Below are 7,500 nucleotides of genomic sequence, written 5' to 3'. Positions count from 1 at the left end.
AAAGATGCCTAGTATTAAAAGTAAATAAGCAACAATGCTGGAGGCCCACGGTGATGAGAAGGATGCTGGTATTTTGCAAGGATTAAAAAGCGCAAGAGAGAAAGCAAATGAAAAGAAGAAAGGAGCATGTGTGCGCTTGTGAAAAAAGGAATGGAAAAAAGGCATAGAGGAGAGTGACCCCTGCTTGTGGAAGTAAGAAAAAGCAAAAGCCTACAGCACCTGGTATTCCCAGGCAGTCTCCCATCCAAGTACTAACCAGGCCCAACCCTGCTTAGATTCCAAGATCAGACAAGATCGGGCGTGTTCAGGGTGGTGTGGCCGTAGGCAGATACAGTACTCTCACTTGCTGCTTTTCCACTTTGACGTCCGGTTGCCGGCTGCCCTTTCCAGTGCTTAGTAAGACAAGGTGCTTTTGTGCTTTCCTTTCTCTTCACTTTTTTGCTGGCTCCTTAAAAAGGTCTTGTAGACAGAACGCCCCGCTCAGAGCCGCTGAGCTCACTGATCGGCTGCCGCGCTGTCGACGGAACGTCAGCGTCGCGGCCAATGCCACAGGCCGGGAGCAGCGGCGAGACTCACCGGTAGACCTGGGTAGGGTGAGTAGAGCGCGGTTAGTTGCTTTCTAATAGCCTGCAGCCGGGGATTAACTTTTAATGAAAGGGAGCAACCCTTTTGACTGTCTGCAGCGCGCCGTACCTAGGAAGCGCACACTCACACACAGCGAGCATGCACAAGTTGCTCGCACGAGACCACATTCCCTATTTGCACCTGCAGCTTTTCCGCCACCATGCGTCAGACTCTCCTGCCTGTCTTATTATTATTTCAGGGCCTTAGCAGGAACCACCCCCTCAATTCCCTCCCGCTCCTTCCTAGCACTGAGGTTAGCTCCTGGGCAGCTGTCTGATTGGGTTAGTTACACAAGCTTCTTTGAAGAAGAAGACGTTACTTCTGCTGGCCCTCGTTAGGCGGTCGCCCTCTAAAACCATCCCCTGGGCAGCTGCTGAAAGCCTGGCCCCTTCACAGCGCGAGATGCTTTTAACGCCATCATTTGCATACGGCCGGCTGCGGGGTCAATAAGCACTCCTAGCCGTGGCAAGGAGCTCGGTGTGAGGCCTGGTAGAGGCGGCGGGGTTGCGTCCTTATCTTAGAGGTCTTGGGGGGCTTGGGACTTCCAGCCTCTACTTTACGTAAGGTCGGTGTCCAGCAAGGCGCCACTCCATGCTAGCCGAGCTGGGCAAGATGGCAAAACGTCATCAAAATTGTCTACAATACCTGGTGTTCTCAGGAGGTGTCCCAACCAAGTATTTCCGAACCCATCTCTGCTTTGCTTACGAGATCGGACGTATCCAAGGTGGTATGGCCAGTAGACGCTGCTTGGCCCATCGCCCGGCCAGCCTTCCTCAGGCTCGCGTGGGGACGAGAACTCTGGCCGTTCTAGGGCGGTCTCCGAAGGACCGATGCATAGGCTGTGCCGTCCCTATAGGTGTTGTTTGTTGAGCAATGAAACACCTGCCGCATCATATGTGTTTAAAAATGTCTCGGCGCAGGGTCTCCTGCAGGCTAAACCGTTCATCGCGGGGATGTGACAGAAAGAGCAAGCTGGACCCGCAACTTGGGGTGGAGCGAAACGCCCAGGAGTGAATGAAGGAAGAGGGTGAGATGGTTGCGAGTGAATTTGAGCTGCTCTTCGGGGGGGTTGTGTGGCCTGCAAAGGTGTTTTGCTTGGGTTGTGCTGTAAACTGGCCTCCAGGTTACCGGTGGTTGCCTCCAGGTCAGCGGTGGTTGCCTCCAGTCATGCGGGAGTCGCTGGTCCTGGTGAAAAGAAGCCTAGTATTAAAAGTAAATAAGCAACAATGCTGGAGGCCCACGGTGATGAGAAGGATGCTGGTATTTTGCAAGGATTAAATAGCGCAAGAGAGAAAGCAAATGAAAAGAAGAAAGGAGCATGTGTGCGCTTGTGAAAAAAGGAATGGAAAAAAGGCATAGAGGAGAGTGACCCCTGCTTGTGGAAGTAAGAAAAAGCAAAAGCCTACAGCACCTGGTATTCCCAGGCGGTCTCCAATCCAAGTACTAACCAGGCCTGACCCTGCTTGGCTTCCGAGATCAGACAAGATCGGGCGTGTTCAGGGTGGTGTGGCCGTAGGCAGATACAGGACTCTCACTTGCTGCTTTTCCACTTTGACGTCCGGTTGCCGGCTGCCCTTTCCAGTGCTTAGTAAGACAAGGTGCTTTTGTGCTTTCCTTTCTCTTCACTTTTTTGCTGGCTCCTTAAAAAGGTCTTGTAGACAGAACGCCCCGCTCAAAGCCGCTGAGCTCACTGATCGGCTGCCGCGCTGTCGACGGAACGTCAGCGTCGCGGCCAATGCCACAGGCCGGGAGCAGCGGCGAGACTCACCGGTAGACCTGGGTAGGGTGAGTAGAGCGCGGTTAGTTGCTTTCTAATAGCCTGCAGCCGGGGATTAACTTTTAATGAAAGGGAGCAACCCTTTTGACTGTCTGCAGCGCGCCGTACCTAGGAAGCGCACACTCACACACAGCGAGCATGCACAAGTTGCTCGCACGAGACCACATTCCCTATTTGCACCTGCAGCTTTTCCGCCACCATGTGTCAGACTCTCCTGCCTCTCTTATTATTATTTCAGGGCCTTAGCAGGAACCACCCCCTCAATTCCCTCCCGCTCCTTCCTAGCACTGAGGTTAGCTCCTGGGCAGCTGTCTGATTGGGTTAGTTACACAAGCTTCTTTGAAGAAGAAGACGTTACTTCTGCTGGCCCTCGTTAGGCGGTCGCCCTCTAAAACCATCCCCTGGGCAGCTGCTGAAAGCCTGGCCCCTTCACAGCGCGAGATGCTTTTAACGCCATCATTTGCATACGGCCGGCTGCGGGATCAATAAGCACTCCTAGCCGTGGCAAGGAGCTCGGTGTGAGGCCTGGTAGAGGCGGCGGGGTTGCGTCCTTATCATAGAATCATAGAATCATACAATGGTAGAGTTGGAAGGGACCTCCTGGGTCATCTGGTCCAACCCCCTGCTCAAAGCAGGATTCACTAAATCATCTCAAACAGATGTCTGTCCAGCCTCTGTTTGAAGACGTCCATTGAAGGGGAACTCACCACCTCTCGTGGCAGCCTGTTCCACTCATTGATCACCCTCACTGTCAAAAAGTTTTTTCTAATATCTAATCTGTGTCTCCTCCCATTTAGTTTCATCCCATTGCTTCTAGTCTTTCGTTGTGCAAATGAGAATAAAGATGATCCTTCTACAATGTGACAGCCCTTGACATATTTGTAGACAGCTATTAAGTCTCCTCTCAGTCTTCTTTTTTGCAAGCTAAACATTCCCAAATCCTGCAACCGTTCCTCATAGGACATGGTTTGCAGACCAGTCACCATTCTGGTCGCTCTTCTCTGAACTTGCTCCAGTTTGTCTATGTCTTTTTTAAAATGTGGTGCCCAAAACTGTACACAGTATTCCAGATGAGGTCTGACCAAAGAGGAGTAAAGACCGATAATGACTTCACGTGATCTAGACTGTATGCTTCTGTTAATACATCCCAGAATTGTATTTGCCTTTTTTTGCTGCTGCATCACACTGTTGACTCATGTTCAGTCTATGATCTATTAGTATACCTAAGTCTTTTTCACATGTACTGTTGCTTAGCTCTATTCCTCCCATTCTGTATATGCTTTTTTCATTTTTATTGCCCAGATGTAGTACTTTGCATTTTTCCCTGTTAAAAAACATTCTGTTGGTTGCTGCCCACTGCTCCAGTTTATTTAGGTCTTTTTGAATCCTCTCTCTCTCTTCTCTAGTATTAGCTATCCCTCCTAGCTTTGTGTCATCAGCAAATTTAATCAGTTTACCCTCAATTCCTTCATCTAAATCATTGATAAAGATGTTGAACAATACAGGTCCCAGGACCGAGCCCTGTGGTACCCCACTTGAGACATTCATCCAGCTGGATGTGAAGCCATTTACAACCACCCTTTGAGTCCGATCACTAAGCCAGTTATGAATCCACCTAACAGTTGCCTGGTCCATTGCATACTTGGTCATTTTTTCAATAAGGATGGTGTGAGATACTTTGTCAAATGCTTTGCTGAAGTCAAGATATACTATATCTACAGCATTTCCCTGATCCACCCAGTCAGTGATTCTGTCATAGAAGGAAATTAAGTTAGTCTGACATGACTTGTTAGTTACAAACCCATGCTGACTCTGGTTAATCACTTCATTCTTATCCATGTACTTACATACATGTTGTTTAATAATTTGTTCAAAGATCTTTCCTGGTATAGAAGTCAGACTCACCGGCCTATAGTTCCCTGGGTCCACCTTCTTCCCCTTTTTGAAGATAGGAACAACATTTGCTCTTCTCCAGTCTTCTGGGACTTCTCCTGTTCTCCAAGAATTTTCAAAGATTATGGAGAGTGGTTCTAAAATTTCTTCTACGATCTCCTTCAGTACTCTGGGGTGTAATTCATCTGGACCTGGAGACTTGAACTCATTTATGTTAGCTAAATATTCCCTCACAAGCTTTCTGTTTACAGATAACTTGGATTCCTCTATTCCTTTAAAAGGACAGTGAAGATCAGTTGATGTTACATTTTCTTTCTGAGGGAAAACAGATGCAAAATAGGAATTAAAAAGTTCGGCCTTCTCAACATCCTCTCTTACCATTTCTCCATTTTCATCCTGTAAAAATCCTATAGCATCTTTGACTTTTCTTTTACTTTTGACATACCCCCAAAATCCTTTTTTATTGCTTTTGACATCTCTTGCAAGCCTTAATTCATTGTCAGCTTTAGCTAACCTGATACGTGCCCTGCAGGATCTGCAGACTGCATTATAATCTTCTTTAGATATGCCTCCCTCTTTCCATTTAATAAACATTTCTTTCTTTCTTTTTAGCATGTGTTTAAGTTCTGTGTTCATCCATCCTGGTTTCCTTAAATGCTTCCCATTCTTCCTACTTTTCGGGATTGTTAACGATTGTGCTTTGAGAATCTCATTTTTAAAAATTTCCCATCCTTCCTGGACATTTTTGTCCTTAAGGACATCCAGCCATTGGATCCCTCCTATTCTCTTTCTGAGTCTCTTAGAGGTCTTGGGGGGCTTGGGAGGCTTGGGACTTCCAGCCTCTACTTTACGTAAGGTCGGTGTCCAGCAAGGCGCCACTCAATGCTAGCCGAGCTGGGCAAGATGGCAAAACGTCATCAAAATTGTCTACAATACCTGGTGTTCTCAGGAGGTGTCCCAACCAAGTATTTCCGAACCCATCTCTGCTTTGCTTCCGAGATCGGACGTATCCAAGGTGGTATGGCCAGTAGACGCTGCTTGGCCCATCGCCCGGCCAGCCTTCCTCAGGCTCGCGTGGGGACGAGAACTCTGGCCGTTCTGGGGCGGTCTCCGAAGGACCGATGCATAGGCTGTGCCGTCCCTATAGGTGTTGTTTGTTGAGCAATGAAACACCTGCCGCATCAGATGTGTTTAAAAATGGCTCGGTGCAGGGTCTCCTGCAGGCTAAACCATTCATCGCGGGGATGTGACAGAAAGAGCAAGCTGGACCCGCAACTTGGGGTGGAGCGAAACGCCCAGGAGTGAATGAAGGAAGAGGGTGAGATGGTTGCGAGTGAATTTGAGCTGCTCTTCGGGGGGGTCGTGTGGCCTGCAAAGGTGTTTTGCTTGGGTTGTGCTATAAACTGGCCTCCAGGTTACCGGTGGTTGCCTCCAGGTCAGCGGTGGTTGCCTCCAGTCATGCGGGAGTCGCTGGTCCTGGTGAAAAGAAGCCTAGTATTAAAAGTAAATAAGCAACAATGCTGGAGGCCCACGGTGATGAGAAGGATGCTGGTATTTTGCAAGGATTAAATAGCGCAAGAGAGAAAGCAAATGAAAAGAAGAAAGGAGCATGTGTGCGCTTGTGAAAAAAGGAATGGAAAAAAGGCATAGAGGAGAGTGACCCCTGCTGGTGGAAGTAAGAAAAAGCAAAAGCCTACAGCACCTGGTATTCCCAGGCGGTCTCCCATCCAAGTACTAACCAGGCCTGACCCTGCTTAGCTTCCAAGATCAGACGAGATCGGGCGTGTTCAGGGTGGTGTGGCCGTAGGCAGAGACAGGCCTCTCACTTGCTGCTTTTCCACTTTGACGTCCGGTTGCCGGCTGCCCTTTCCAGTGCTTAGTAAGACAAGGTGCTTTTGTGCTTTCCTTTCTCTTCACTATTTTGCTGGCTCCTTAAAAAGGTCTTGTAGACAGAACGCCCCGCTCAGAGCCGCTGAGCTTACTGATCGGCTGCCGCGCTGTCGACGGAACGTCAGCGTCGCGGCCAATGCCACAGGCCGGGAGCAGCGGCGAGACTCACCGGTAGACCTGGGTAGGGTGAGTAGAGCGCGGTTAGTTGCTTTCTAATAGCCTGCAGCCAGGGATTAACTTTTAATGAAAGGGAGCAACCCTTTTGACTGTCTGCAGCGCGCCGTACCTAGGAAGCGCACACTCACACACAGCGAGCATGCACAAGTTGCTCGCACGAGACCACATTCCCTATTTGCACCTGCAGCTTTTCCGCCACCATGCGTCAGACTCTCCTGCCTGTCTTATTATTATTTCAGGGCCTTAGCAGGAACCACCCCCTCAATTCCCTCCCGCTCCTTCCTAGCACTGAGGTTAGCTCCTGGGCAGCTGTCTGATTGGGTTAGTTACACAAGCTTCTTTGAAGAAGAAGACGTTACTTCTGCTGGCCCTCGTTAGGCGGTCGCCCTCTAAAACCATCCCCTGGGCAGCTGCTGAAAGCCTGGCCTCTTCACAGCGCGAGATGCTTTTAACGCCATCATTTGCATACGGCCGGCTGCGGGGTCAATAAGCACTCCTAGCCGTGGCAAGGAGCTCGGTGTGAGGCCTGGTAGAGGCGGCGGGGTTGCGTCCTTATCTTAGAGGTCTTGGGGGGCTTGGGAGGCTTGGGACTTCCAGCCTCTACTTTACGTAAGGTCGGTGTCCAGCAAGGCGCCACTCCATGCTAGCCGAGCTGGGCAAGATGGCAAAACGTCATCAAAATTGTCTACAATACCTGGTGTTCTCAGGAGGTGTCCCAACCAAGTATTTCCGAACCCATCTCTGCTTTGCTTCCGAGATCGGACGTATCCAAGGTGGTATGGCCAGTAGACGCTGCTTGGCCCATCGCCCGGCCAGCCTTCCTCAGGCTCGCGTGGGGACGAGAACTCTGGCCGTTCTGGGGCGGTCTCCGAAGGACCGATGCATAGGCTGTGCCGTCCCTATAGGTGTTGTTTGTTGAGCAATGAAACACCTGCCGCATCAGATGTGTTTAAAAATGGCTCGGCGCAGGGTCTCCTGCAGGCTAAACCGTTCATTGCGGGGATGTGACAGAAAGAGCAAGCTGGACCCGCAACTTGGGGTGGAGCGAAACGCCCAGGAGTGAATGAAGGAAGAGGGTGAGATGGTTGCGAGTGAATTTGAGCTGCTCTTCGGGGGGGTTGTGTGGCCTGCAAAGGTGT

The 7,500-nt window shown here is 50.0% G+C and overlaps 3 non-coding genes across 3 annotated transcripts; all 3 read right to left on the bottom strand.

The window, feature by feature from the left end:
* Positions 1–207: 207 nt before the first annotated feature.
* Positions 208–326, bottom strand: LOC141266950 (5S ribosomal RNA). The gene has a single exon (XR_012320969.1). It is a non-coding gene; the product is annotated as a 5S ribosomal RNA (ribosomal RNA).
* A 1,697-nt stretch (positions 327–2,023) lies between these two features.
* Positions 2,024–2,142, bottom strand: LOC141267267 (5S ribosomal RNA). The gene has a single exon (XR_012321276.1). It is a non-coding gene; the product is annotated as a 5S ribosomal RNA (ribosomal RNA).
* Positions 2,143–5,984: 3,842 nt separating this feature from the next.
* LOC141266178 (5S ribosomal RNA) lies at positions 5,985–6,103 on the bottom strand. Its single transcript, XR_012320232.1, has one exon. It is a non-coding gene; the product is annotated as a 5S ribosomal RNA (ribosomal RNA).
* Between the last annotated feature and the right edge of the window lie 1,397 nt (positions 6,104–7,500).

Source organism: Phyllobates terribilis, unplaced genomic scaffold (genome assembly GCF_046119375.1).
Source record: "Phyllobates terribilis strain yellow unplaced genomic scaffold, ASM4611937v1 Scaffold_4__5_contigs__length_816908805, whole genome shotgun sequence".
Taxonomy (NCBI): Eukaryota; Metazoa; Chordata; class Amphibia; order Anura; family Dendrobatidae; genus Phyllobates; species Phyllobates terribilis.
This window is presented reverse-complemented; position numbering and strand designations above follow the sequence as displayed.